This window comes from Musca domestica, unplaced genomic scaffold, assembly GCF_030504385.1.
Source record: "Musca domestica strain aabys unplaced genomic scaffold, Musca_domestica.polishedcontigs.V.1.1 78, whole genome shotgun sequence".
NCBI classification, from domain to species: Eukaryota; Metazoa; Arthropoda; class Insecta; order Diptera; family Muscidae; genus Musca; species Musca domestica.
This window is the reverse complement of record NW_026712403.1, coordinates 549672-564577: the sequence shown is the minus strand read 5'-3', so window position 1 is coordinate 564577 and position 14906 is coordinate 549672. Positions and strand designations below refer to the sequence as shown.

Here is a 14906-nt window from a genome sequence, read left to right as displayed (position 1 = left end):
CCTGTTGCCTTGATACCTAGATGCTTTCTTTCCCCTTATTTGAGCTTCTGTATCTCCTCCACTTATTCTTCACTTCTGTTGAATTCCTGCAACTTTTTGACGCCTCCATTCTGAAATGAGATTGAAATAATTTATACCACAGATTCCCAGATTTATTATTCATCATTACCTTAGAGCTTCGTCCGGAAATGGGTCCTAAATTCGCGTGATTTTGATTTTAACCAAAGAAAATAATTTTTTGTTGACAATTTTCACAAAAAAATCAAAACAAATTTGTCAACAAAGGACAGATTTGAGAAAAGTTTGTGCAAAAAAGTGTTTCTCAAGCATTGTTGAAAAGTTCTTATGATAAACTATTTTCATAATATTATTCTCAAGCTGTATTGTATTTTTGGTATGTTGGGAAACCAGTGCCGGCATAAGTGTGTGTGTGCGAGTGGGTAGGTGTGCATGTGTGGCAATTGACACATATGCAGCAGCATAATTGGTGATGGCATGTTGTAAAGCTACACGACATACATATTTGACATCGTGAGTTTAAACCAGTAAAGAAAGTCCTAAAGACGGGCGCGGCCGATTTTATGATACCCTACACCACTTTTCTAATTTAGTTGAGCTCCACATAACAATTAAAAGTTTTTATGGGAGAATTCAATCGTACACCCTATGATTATAATTATAATTTAAAATTCAAAGGACTAAATATGCCGGAGCATTTGTATCTTTTAAATTCGGACTTGTATTGCTCATTTGGTGAAAAATTAATTTGAAATCAGATAAAGGTATATATGGGAGCTATATTCAAATCTGAACCGATCTCAATAAAATTTGGCAAAGATATTTCTGAGCTGTATTTGAAATATTTCCCTGAATATCGTTGTTACGGAGTGCATATTACGGCTGTGGGTAACAAATACAAAAAATCGGATGAACAATATATATGGGAGCTATAGCTATATCTAAACCGATCTTCAAATTTGGCATACTACATTCTATACTCAATTCGGTCGTATGTGCCAAATTCCATCCCATTTGGGCAAATATTAGACGTTTGGTGCACAATAAAAGGTAAATAGGACGAAGTTATATATGGAAGCTACACCCAAATCTGAACCGATCTTCGATAAAATTTAGCAAAGGCATTTCTGAGCTGCATTTGATATATTTCCCCAAACATTGTTGTTACAGAGTGCATATTTCGGCTGCGTAGGACAAAAATAACAAATCGGATGAACAATATATATGGGAGCTATAGTTATATCTGAACCGATTTCGATCAAATTTGGCATACTTATTTTCATGCCTAATTTGGTTGTATATGCAAAATTCCATAATATTCGGGCTGATATCACACGTTTGGTGCACAATAAAAAGCAAATCGGACTAAGATATATATGGGAGCTATATCCAAATTTTGACGGATTATCTCCAATTTCAATAGGGCCAAACAAATGTTGTTTGGAAAATTTCATCTCAATCGGATAATAAATGCGACCTGCTTTTTGTTCACAAGATTACATGGACAGAAGGACGGACAGACGGACGGACGGACAGACGGACTGATATGCATAAATCAACTCAGAAAGTGATTCTATGCCGATCATAAAAGGAACTATGGGTCTATCTCGTTTCCTTTTGCCTGTTACAAACAAATGCACAAAGACGTAATATCCTGACTACCTTGTGGTATGAAAAGGGGAATCCAGTTATTGTAAGGATGGATTCAGGTATTATTTGGTAGATTCTTTCAGAGAGTCAAAAGTTATAAGGCGACTAATATTTTCACTTATTCGGACCGTTTGAACCTTTAAAAGTTTTTTTACATCCCCCAACCTTCGAAGGATGGCTCCACTCGAAGTATTTTAAAACTTTTGGATGTCTCTTCCTGCAGAAAATTCCAATTTCCAATGGAGGTTTACTGTTTGGTGTAGATCCTATATAGCAGTATTTTTTCGATATATTTAACATATCGGCCAGCAATTTCCAAAGATTTTGTTATAATTAGATAGCTTGATAAGCTTCATATCGCGGGACCTGTTGATTTTGATTAGATGAAAATTTGATATTTTGGCCCAGGTTCCAGAATATTGCTCACATAATACCAGACTCTAGATATTGGGGTGTTGAAGGTGCTAGCCATAAGTTATAACTGCACAGTATTTTTTATACCCTCCACCATAGTATGGAGGGTATATTAAGTTTGTCATTCCGTTTGTAACACCTCGAAATATACATTTTAGACCCCACAAAGTTTTATATCCTTGATCAGCATAGAATTCTATGTCGATTTAGCGATGTTGTGGAAATCACTCCAGCTTCCGAAGGTTGATAAAATTTTACTCAAATGTGTATTACGTATGTAGGACTTTTGGTATTGTAGGTCTACGTTTTGGTATAGCCCCAATATAATGGTACCTTCCTTTTTTCGGTATTTTGATGATTTGAGCGACAATATTCATCGGAATTGTTTCAAAAAAATCTGTTGTATTAGGGTCGCTGTTCATGTATAACCGGGACATATGGAAGTGGTTTCGGATATGTGTGCAATAATTGTATGAAAAGTACTTAATTTCGGTTAATGAATAGGGCTTAAATCTTGAAATTTGATTTTTAAATTACTCCTGGTATCTAGAATCGAGATATGGAGGTAGTTTTGGAAATGTGTACTATACTTATACTAAAAGTACTAAATGGTCTTAAATTTGATATTGGTTGAAAGAATAGAGCTGGAATCCTGAAATTTGATATTGAAACTCTGTTGGTACTTGGTTGTGGTATTGCAAAGGCTTACTATAATTGTAAAAAATATACTAAATGGTACTAATGATACTAATTTTGGATCACTGTTGGTGTCTAGGATGGAGAGATTGTAGATAGATCTGAAGCTCTGAAATTTGATACTGTTGGTTTCTAGGATTTTCATATGGAGTCGTTGAAATAGTTTTGAACCTCGGTAAACTTCAAAATAAAAATTTTTTAAGGCTTTTTGGTGTAAAAGTTAAGCGGTTTTCTATTATTCTTTCTGAAGAAGGTAAAACTGGAATAATCTATAGAACCTGGGAAGTCTACATGAAGTTTTGATTAATACATTTTATTAAACCAAACAAATTGTACTACGAAAGCCTAACACGAACTGTTCGATCGAATCTAAATGCTTAACGTGGACTAGGTCTACCCCTGCCTATGTTGGTAGATCCCATACATATGTTTCATCCGATATGGCGTTTTATTCCATCTCATACGCAGGTGTCATAAATAGCCCAGAGATACCTCTCCCCACTTTTATCAGGATCGGTTTAGATTTGAATATATCTCCCAAGTATATCTCTGTCCGATTTCAATTTTATTGTGAGCCACATGAGCAATATCCGGTACATTCGATCGAATTCAGCCTAGGGGCAAGTACTTCAAATTTGAAGAAAGTCGCTTCAGATATAGCTATACCTCCTATACAGGATAGGAAAACCCGCAACAAAGTCAAACGCCATAAGTTTCACTTTTTTTAATCGTGATTGAGGAGGAAGCGAGGAACCTAATTTTGCAACAATTCTTGTGTGGCGCGTGCTGAGTCCTGTTGGAATGTCCAAAATGTTTGCGTGTCCAAGGCTTTTACATACCCTTCAGAATATTTTCGCGATAATATTTATTCTGAAGCCACGCACGATTAATACGAGGGGAGAGCGACCATCGGCTGTTTAGCGGCCCAGACCATCATCATGACCTACGCTTGAGTTCTGGTGTCCAACCGAAGGTGTATATTTTCAGCTGACCTCTTTGGCAAGTAAACACGATCATTTTGTTTATTTAGGAGAAAACCAAATTCGGCAGATCACCACTTTCGGCCAAGCGAAACAACTCTTGAGCTCTTTTGAGTCTATTTTCTTTCTGTTGCGGTGTCAGTTATTGCACTTTTTAGAATTTCAATGTCTTTACCCCGAGCTCATTTTTCAACATTTGCCGAATGGAATATTGCGATATGTTCAGCTCACGAGACATTTCTCGGCCATTGCGACGCGGGTTTCGGTTTAGATCAAGTCGCTTCTTTACTTTTCGAACCATTTCGGCTGATGTTGCTGTTTTCTTCCATCCACTTCCTTGACTTCGGGCTACGCTACCAGTATCACGGTAGCGAGGGATGGTACGAGACACAAAAGATTTATTCACATATAAATGCTGGAGTTCTCTAACGATAGCCACTTTTCCAGCTAAATATAAAGAAATCACACTATCACGCTTGAATTCCATCACGAATGGAAATTTTTGGAAAATTCTCACCAAAATGCTTTTGTACGCTTGTAAGCAATACAATGAGCTGTCACTGGAATAAATTTAACAGCTGTTGCACGAGTGGCTTAGAAATTACAGCAGTCTGAAGTTGGTTGCAGTTTTTTCATCTCACCCTGTAGGTACATATTTTGGTATAGTACCCACATAACGGCACCTCCAAGTCCACTTCCCAGGTAATATTCTCTGGATTGAGAAGTTTTAAGTGGAGATAATCGTATTGGGTAATGACAGCAAATTCTTCAAAGTTTACAATGGGAACCCAAGACTCTTTTGGAATTTCCTACCCTCCAGACAATGACCCGAAAATTGTTTCACAGTGTAACTTGCACAGCTGTGGTATGGTCTCTTTCAAATTCCAGATTTTTTGGTGTTCTGTGTATATTGTGACAAAATTCGGTTCATATTTGGATATAGTACCCATAAATCTCCCATTTTAAAATCACTCACAAATTTTTTAGTCGATCTCTGTCAAAATTTAGAAAAAAAATTCGATTTGTGACTAGGTAGTAGCCTGTATCTGATTTGGATGTAGTCCTCATATATATAGTTTTCAATTTTGCATTTTTGTCCATTTTTATACCCTCCACTATAGTATGGAGGGTATATTAAGTTTGTCATTCCGTTTGTAACCCCTCGAAATATAGATTTTAGACCCCACTAAGTATATGCATTCTTGATCAGCATAAAATTCTATGTCGATTTAGAGATGTCCGTCCGTCTGTCCGTCTGTGGAAATCACTCTAGCTTCCGAACGAAATGAAGTAATTTGATAAAATTTTACCCTAATGTGTATTGTGTCTGCAGGACTTTTGGCATTGAAAATGGGTCATTTGGGCCCAAGTTTTGGTATAGCCACCATATAACGGTACCTCCCTTTTTCGGTATTTTGGTTATTTAAGCGTCTTTATTCACCGGAATTGTTTCAAATACGGTGTTTGAAGTTCGTAATGAATACTACAGCCTAAGACAGAAAATTGTCTTTGCAGGTCCACGTTATCGTATAGCCCTCATATAACGGTACCTCCCTATATTCGGTACTTTGATGATTTTAGCGACATTATTCACCGTAATCGTTTCAAATTTGGTATTTGAAGTTCGTAATGGATACTACAGCCTATGACGGAAAATTGTCTTTGCAGATGCAAGTCTTCGTATAGCCTCCATATAGCGGTACCTCCCGATATTCGGTATTTTTCTGATTTTAGATACATTATTCACCGTTAATGTCAAGTTTCGAATTTGAATATTGTAATGACTTATGTAAAACGGGTCCACGTCGTCGTATAGACCCTCATATTAAGATTTTAACAGAATTTTTAACGGATTTTATTTTTTTGAAAATAGCCAAATTCGTTCCGAATGGTGGAGGGTATTGAAAGGTCGGCTTGGACGAACTTACAGCTTTTTTACTTGTTCAGATTCACTTCATGTATAAAAATATTTTGTATCCGACTGCAATGGGTTGTACACCAATCGTGTGAAACCTCATACAGTGTTATCCCTGCAACATAAACGCATAAAACCCGGCTACATAAATTCATGTGTCAGTATGTGTGTGTATGTGTGATTGTATTCGAAAATATTGCCGCTACTGCCGCTATAGCTGCTGGAGTTGCTATTGCTGAGATTAAGTTATTTTCAATTTAAAACTTAATTTGCTATTTTGACAGGATGCCAGTAAAAATTTGTTGCTCCTTTAAGTGCCAGTGAGCCTTAGAGCAGCAGCGAGAGAAAGACGCTGAGTTAATAATTTCTTGGCACTTCTGAGCGGGACTCTGACTGTTTAGCCGGTCGGTTTTGTAAAAATGGAGGTGCCGGCGGGGAATACCCTCACATTGCCACTTGTTAAGAAAATCCATTTAAAATTTTAGTCATCCTGTAAGCGTGTGTGTGCGTGTGTATGAGTGTGAATTTTTGTATATTAGTGTTGTGTGTGTTCGGAAGTCTTTGTAATTGGATTTTGTGGCATTGTGCACGCGCTCATTCACAGCTCTCTTTTCACAACACCAGCAGTGTGCGTGTGTGTGTGCGTGTGTTTGCTGGTTTTTGCTAAGTAGGATCTACATCGGGGCTAATGTGTTATGTAGGTGCCGTGTCATGACATTTGCACGAATTGATGATGTAAAATACTCCACACAAGATGTTGTCACAAAAATATGGTGGTTGGGAGTTGGTTGGATGGCGGCAACGTTGATTTCGGTTTTCGAACCACCCCCCCCCAGAAAAAAAACATGCTATGAAATACTCACCTAATACCACCGCGACTGGTATTATAGTTTAGCAGACGTGTATTGTGCCGCCATGTTATGTACGATGTTGGCTGTGGTATTTTCGATATGAAACACTGAAGTTCAATGGTACTGCCGGCTTTGTAATACTTCTCTGGTGTTGAGGAGCCACGTTCATCCAGTATTTCCACATGAGGAACTGTAAATATGCGAATAAATATGCATTAGTGGGTAGTTCGGCTAGATGTAGTTTATTGGAGTGGGTGAGGGGAGAACTGAATGAATGAAAGACTAGAACACATCCAATATTTCCACATGAGGAATTGTAAATAACCGTATAAAACATGGATTAGTGTTGGTAACAGTGTTTGTTGTCAGCGATTGTGTTACTGATTAAATTAATGCATGACTGAATCGAACACTGAGAGAAAATTTAATATTTATTCAAAGAGAGGTTGGCAAACAGAGAGAAGAGAATCACAGTCGGAGAGCATTATTATTGATGTGACCCACATTGGCAAAAGGTAAACAAATTCGCTTGTGGCAGACAGGAATGACCAGAACTTTTCGTATTCTAGTGCATATTTCCAAAACTACCTCATATCACAATTCCAGATACCAACAGAGATCTAAGTATCACATTTGAGGATTCCAATCCTATCCCGTCACCCAATACAAAATTTAGTACCTATCGTACCAATCTGAATTTCAATTTTTAGAATTTTGTTCCTATCCCTTCATCCAATACCAAAAGTAATTCCATTTTGTTCTTTTGGAACACTTATAATACATATTTCCGAAACCACCTCATTCTCTTCAACCTAGACCCAACAGTGGTCTCGGTACAAAATTTCAGAATTCCATCTCTGTCCGACACATTTTTTGGCATTTTCAATAGCAACTCTATTTTCAACTACATTTTCAAAACCACCTCTATAGGTCAATTCCAGATACCAACAGAGACATCAGCATCAAAATTTTATCCAAAACCTATACCTTCATCCAAAACGGCCAATGAAACCGTCACACGATGCCCGAATGTTGATTTGGGGTATTTTGGCCCATTCCTGGCGAAGCGCTTGCTTGAGGTGATCGACACTTTAGTATTTTTTAGTGCCAACCTTACTTTCCAAAATTCTCCAGGCACAATAGTCCAACGGATTGGTATCCGGAGATTTAGGTGTCCATTGTACTTTGGAAATGAAGCGAGGAACCTAACTTTGCAGCCATTCTTGGGTGGCGCGTGCTGAGTGCAATTGTGCTGAGTCCTGTTTGTCTGCGGCTAAAATGTTTGCGTGCCCAGGGCTTCAATACACCCTCCAGAATATTTTCGCGATAATATTCGGCATTTATTCTGATGCCACATTCGATTAATACGAGTGGAGAGCGATCATCGGATTTTATGGCGGCCCATACCATTACCATGACCAGCGCTTGAGTTCTGGGGGTCAACCGGAGGTGCACATTTTTAGCTGACCTCTTTGACAAGTAAATATTTTTTTTTTTTACAAACTGCTGGACAACGAATGTTTTCTCATCGGAGAAAACCAAATTCGACAGTTCACCACTTTCGGCCAAGCAGAGTTGCGGTGTAAGTTCTTGCACTTTTTGGAATTTCAATGTCTTTACCCCGAGCTCATTTCAATATTTGCCGAATGGAATATTGTGATATCTTCTGCTCACGAGCCATTTTTCGGCCACTACGACGCGGGTTTCGATCAAGTCGCTTCTTTACTTGTCGAACCATTTCTGCTAATGTTGCTGTTTTCTTCCGTCCACTTCCTTGACATCGGGCTACGCTACCAGTATCGCGGTAACGAGCGATGGGAGGAGACACAAAAGATTTATTCACATTTAAATGGTGGAGTGCTCTACCGAAAGACAGTTATGGTTTTCCACTCCAATATAAAGAAATCACACTTATCACGCTTATATTCCATTTTTCTGGAAAATTATCACCAAAATGCTTTTCTACGCTTGTTAATAGTATAATGAGCTGTCACTGGAATAATTTTAACAGCTGGTGAACGAGTGGCTTAGAAATGACAGCAGTCTGAAGTTGGTTGCAGTTTTTTCATACCACCCTATGTCCACCCAACACTAAATTGTACCAAATATAGAACTTTTCGTGCACTTGTAGTACCTATTTCTAAAACCACCTCTTTATCACAAACCTACCACCAACTGGGACCCTAATAACAAATTTCAAAATTGGATGTTCAGCAGTGACTCTCATTCAAAATTTCAGAATTCTAGCTCTATGGGTTCACCACAATTCCAATTTGTACCTCATTTGATACCATTTAGTACACATAAGTACAAATTTCTATAACAACCTGTATCGTACAGTCCAATAGAAATATTATTCTCAAATTTCAGGATTCCAATTCTACCGGTTCACCCAAAATTTAAATTCTATCTAAATCCTACACTCGGCCAGTAAGGTGAATTACAAATTTCAGGATTCCAGCTCCATTCGTTCCTTCAAATTCAAATTTTCGTATACATGGGTACACACTTCCAAAACTACCTTCTTACTCTATTCCTTAACCTTGATTCCCATTCCAAATGAGTGACTTTACAATTCATCAACGCCCAGACGAAAGCTAGAATATTGACATTTTTGGTGAGGATCACTCTTGCTCCGAAGGGCTGGATTTTTGAGCATTCCTATTAGAACAGTACGAGAAGTATTAAAAGATACTAAATATCGTAAGCGTTGTATTTGAGGAAGCAGTAGAGCTAGAGGTCTTAGCTTTGGAATCGAATATGAAATTTTGGAAATGTGTACTACAAGTGCACGAAAAGTACTAAATAGTACTACATATGGTACAATTTGATATTGGGCGAAGAGATAGTGTTTAAAATCTGAAATTTTATATTTGAGTCGCTGTTTATGTGTAACCTGAACATATAGAAAATGTTACAGAAATATGTACTATAATTGTACGAAAAGTACTAAATGGTACTATTAAAAATTCTGAAATTTAGCATTAAATTAATAATGGTACCTGTTTTGGTGCTCATTTTGGGTCACAGTTGGTGTCTAGGATGGTTTTGGTTTGTGGGGGCAAGTGTTAATAAATTTGGTATTGCGTAAATTGGGGACAGAACTGAAATTTGATATTGAGGCCATTTGCCTGTGGAATTATCCTCACGCCCTTCAACCTTAAAGGATTTTTAAAGTTACTTGCCCAGTGAAAAAAAAAAAAAAACAAATGAAAACCGTTTCTGCAGTTTTTCCCCATTCGACATCTTTAGTTATTCCTTAATTTATTCGGAAAAATCTCTCAAGACCAAAAAAAATTTGAAATTATCTCCTATTTTCTCAGTTATTTCTATCGTTTTCTAACTAAAACATACCTCTGCTAAACCAATAAACCTTTGCAATAAAAATTAATTCGAAAACCAAATACTTAAATTCACTAAATCCTTGGCTATTCAACGTCAGTGTCGCCGCCATTGTGTTCACTATCGATTGTGTCGATTGTCGAATTTCCTTTAGTTATTGTTACAAAACAAACAAACAAATGCATGTTTGTTAAAGCATGTTAACAAAAAGTGAAAAAAAGAACAATTTGACATTTGTTACAGCGTTTCGTTATTTTGTTGAATTGAATTGAATGGTGTCAACAACGAATTGAACTTCATGTTCGTACAGAAGATAAATAAATATATACGACATATGTGCAAACATCACACAAAGGAATTGAATGTAATGAAAATCAACTGAAACAAGTGAGAACGAAAAACGACATTAATTGTTGAGTGTCCTGAATTCTTTTTTACCACGGGGAAAATTTTGAATTATGTAAAATATTGGAAGCTTTTGAAATTAAAATTAAAGTTATCTCAACATGGGTGCTATGTCAAAATATGGGCTAGTATTGACTATTTTTGGGATGTCCGTTGTGTTCCGGTGAAATAAATAAATGAGAGAAATTTTATATTCGCTCTGAGAGAATTGCTTTACCCTAAAACATAGATGAGCAATAGCTTAATCTTAACAGTATTGACAATTATGACCCTTTGTGGGTGAGGTACCGGAAGAGGTTCGCAGATATATATCATTTTCACAATAGATCTTGTATTAGCAAAAATGTTTGTATGTGCGAAATTTAAAGAGAGTTTGATGCTTATTTCGTTTCTTTAGGCGTTTTTTTAAAAATCTTGAACCCCATATGGGATAGGTAGCAAAAAAGTTCCGATCTCTACCATCTTTATAACAGATCTTGTGCTGATGGGAATATTGAGATGTAACAAGTCTGGAATGGAATCGGGTGTTGATTTCGCTTTTTACGAGCTTCATGGATATTTAAAATTTTGAGCCTTTGTGGAGAAGGTACCAGAAGGAGTGGACCGATTTATCCCATCTTCACAACAGATCTTGTGTTAGTAGAGATAATGGAAAGCATGAAATATAAGGAGAACCTAATGCTTATTTCGGAATTTATAAACGTTTTGATTACTCAAAACTTGGACGCTTTGTGGGGGAGGTACCAGAAGGAATGGTCCGATCTCTACCGTTTTTATAACACGGTAGCGGGGGATGTAGCAGAAGGTGTGGACCGATATTGTCTATCTCCGAACTCGATCTAAATTTGACAAAAATATTACGATGTACCTAGTTCGGACCAAATCGGATACTCCCTTTGAGAGTTATCGTGCGCACCAGCCAGACAGACAGACGGACATCGCTAAATCGATTCCAAATGTCTTGAAACGGATTTGGTCCAAAGAGACCTAGGGTCTAAAAGCTTTATTTTGATGAGACACGTTTTGGTCGTATCAAATGATATATACCCTCTCTAGCCATATGACTGAGGGTATAAAAATCGAACACTGGCTGAGGATAATATCTGTAGGCCCTTATGTGACATTTTGGTTTCTAAGAGGGTAGGAAACTCCTTCGTAGAATAGGTCAATGTTTCGGAGAAGCGTCCCTAAAAAGTTACCTCCTGATTTTTCCTATTTCGAGTGTCTTGAACACATTTTCCAATGCGATTTGTCTAAAATGTTTATTTAGGTTTTTTTAGAGAAAACCCATTTGCAGAAAAATATCAACATAGGTTCTTTAGAAATCATAACCGTACCCCCCATGTCCACGTTCCCGTCAAAATTGTCTAGGAGTTGAGAAATTCTAAGTGGAGCTAATCGTATTGCGTAATTACTGCAAATCCCTTACGGGGTTTTGAATTCTGTGGCCAAATGTTCATATAGATGTACCTCCCCCTCGACCCGGGGTTTGGGGTTTACATTTTAAAAATTGACCAAAATTTTGTAGAACTTTAATTGTATTTGAGGTTGATATTAGTAGGAAAAGTCCTTTCTTTCATATTTTGGACTTAGTATTTTTCAAAAATTTGACCGATTTTGGGTGAGGTAACAAGGAGGCGTAAACCAATATATCCCATTATTGATTTTCATCTCATTTCGATAGGAATTTCCAAACAGTGTGGAAAAACCTGGGATCATTTCAAACTGCCTTGATCTAATACTAAATAGATGTGAGAAGTTTGATGAAATTCAGTGACTATTTATAATTCCTAATTTCATTTCCTAACTGCAATGAATATTGCACCTAATACAAATACCTACATTTTTATATCCTCCACCATAATATGGAAGGTATATTAAGTTTGTCATTCCATTTGAAACTACTCGAAACATACAAACTATAAAATATACTTGATCAGCATAAAATTCTATGCCGATTTAGCGATGTCCGTCCGTCTATCCGTTTGTCCCTCTATCCGCCTGTGGAAATCACTCTAGGTTTCTAACGAAATGAAGTAGATTGATAAAATTTTACTTATATGTATATTATGTCTGCAGGACTTTTGGTATTGAAAATGGGTCATGTAGGTCCACATTTTTCGACATTTTGATGATATTAGCGACATTATTTAACGGAATTGTTTCAAATTTGGTATTTGAAGTTCGTAATGGATATTACAGCCTATTACAGAAAATTGTCTGTGGTGGTCTACGTCTTCGCATAGCACCATATAATAGAACCTCCCTGCATTGATGATTTTAGCTACTTTATTCACCGATTTTTTTTTCAAGTTTCGCATTTGAATATTGTAAGGGCTTATGATAAAAGTTGGGTAGGTCCACGTCGTCGTTTAGACCCTATTATGACGGCTACATTTGATATTTTTAAGATTTTAACAGAATTTTTAAAGGATTTTATTTGTATACCCTCCACCATACTATAGGTGGTAAAATTCTAAGTCGATTTAGCGATTTGGATGGAGAATGTAGAAACAAATTTTAAAAAGGTAACAATTTAGGGTAGCAAGGCATTTGGGAAGTGTGTACAGGGTGAGATAAAAATAAAACTGCAACAAAGTCAAATGCCATTTTTTTTACATTTTTTCAGATTTTATTGAATGAAAGCAGAAAATGTCGGAAATAGCATCAAATTTTAGAATAGGTTTAGGTTTGTTCGAATTGGTCATCTTTGACACGAATTATGGCCTTTAAACGGCCAATGAAACCGTCACACGCTGCCTGAATGTTGCTCTGCGGTATTTTGTCCCATTCCCAGCGAAGCACTTGCTTGAGGTGATCGACACTTTGGTATTTTTTAGTGTCAACCTTGCTTTCCAAAATACTCCAGACATAATTGTCCAACGGATTGCTATCCGGAAATTTTGGTGGCCATTGTACGCTGGTAATGAAGCTTGGAACCTAATTTTGTAATCATCCTTGCGTGGCGCGTGCTGAGTGCGATTGTGCTGAGTCCTGTTGGAATGTCCAAGGTCTGCGGTCAAAATGTTTGCGTGCCCAAGGCGGTAATACTCCCTCCGGTAATATTTTCGCGATAATATTGTGCATTTATTCTGATGCCAAGGTTCATTAATATGAGCGGAGAACGACCATCGGGTGTTATGGCGGCCCACACCATCACCATGGCCAGCGCTTGAGTTCCGGTGGCCAACCGAAGGTGCACATTTTCAGCTGCCCTCTTTGGCAAGTAACACAATCATTTTGTTCGTTTACAAACTGCTGGACAACGAATGTTTTCTCATCGGAGAAAACCAAATTCGGCAGTTCACCAATTTCGGTCTAGCGAAGCAACTCTTTGGCTCGTTTGAGTCTCTTCTCTTTACGTTGCGGTGTAAGTTCTTGCTCTTTTTGGAATATCAATGGCTTTACCCCGAGCTTTTTTTCAATATTTTCCGAATGGAATATTCCGATATGTTCAGCTCACGAGCAATTTTTCGGCCACTACGATGCGGGTTTCGATCAAGTCGCTTCTTTACTTTTTGAACCATTTCTGCTGATGTTGCTGTTTTCTTCTGTCCACTTCCTTGACGTCGGGCTACGCTACCAGCATCACGGTAACGAGCAATGGTACGAGACACAAAAGATTTATTCACATTTAAATGCTGGAGTGCTCTAACGATAGCCACTTGTGGTTTTCCGACCAAATATAAAGAAATCGCACTATCACACTTGAATTCAATCACGAATAACTTTTTTTCTGGAAAATTCTCACCAAAATGCGTTTGTTCGCTTCTGAACAATAAAGTGAGCTATGACTGGAATAATTTTAACAGCTGTCGGACGAGTGGCTTAGAAATGAAATTGGTTGCAGTTTTTTCATCTCACAGGGTGAGACAATATCTGCCATTCGCAACCACCATTTTCTTCCTTTCTCAAATCCCATTGGACTATCCCTCATTAAGTGTCTCTTTTAAAATATACCCTTGTGCATTTTTCCCTATACCCATAACCGGTAGTCAAAATCAACCTCAGAATATATTTAATAATTCAAATGTATTTAAAATAACAGAGAAGAAAAAAACTCCTCTCCAGTTTCCAATGGAAAACCCCATTGGACCTCACTAGAAAGATAGACCTCACAATTAATGTTTCGTATTTAGCACTGTACTTCATAAGCAAACCAAACGTTTATATTTGCTTTAAGCTTTATGCATTTTTTGCCCAGAGAATACACCTACAGTCATGCAGATACACCAAGCGAGAAGCAGGCGGACAAACAAGCGTACAAGGTACTAAATATGGTAGCCTTTATATTTCAGGAGGCAGTAGAGCTAGAACTCTTAAATTTGGAATGAGATCAACTAATGGAGTGTATGTACCAAAGAGATGTACCAAAGAGTTCTTGGAAATTCGCACTATAAGTACTGGAATGTGCCAGATTTGGTACCATTTCGTAACATGTGAACGGTTAGAGCTAAAAATTGAAATTTTGGAATGGGAATCAAGGTCGAGGAGTAGTTTCCATATAAGGAGGTGGTATTGGAAGTGTATACTCATGTATACGAAAGGTACTATACGGGACTAAATTTAGTAGAATTTGAATTTGGAGGAACGGATGGAGCGGAATCGTGAAATTTGAAATTAACATTGTTGGCG

General features: G+C 37.4%; 1 pseudogene; it reads right to left on the bottom strand.

Moving 5' to 3' along the window:
- The window catches only part of LOC131800463 (uncharacterized), a 130068-nt pseudogene that overhangs the window by 47075 nt on the left and 68087 nt on the right, over window positions 1-14906 (bottom strand).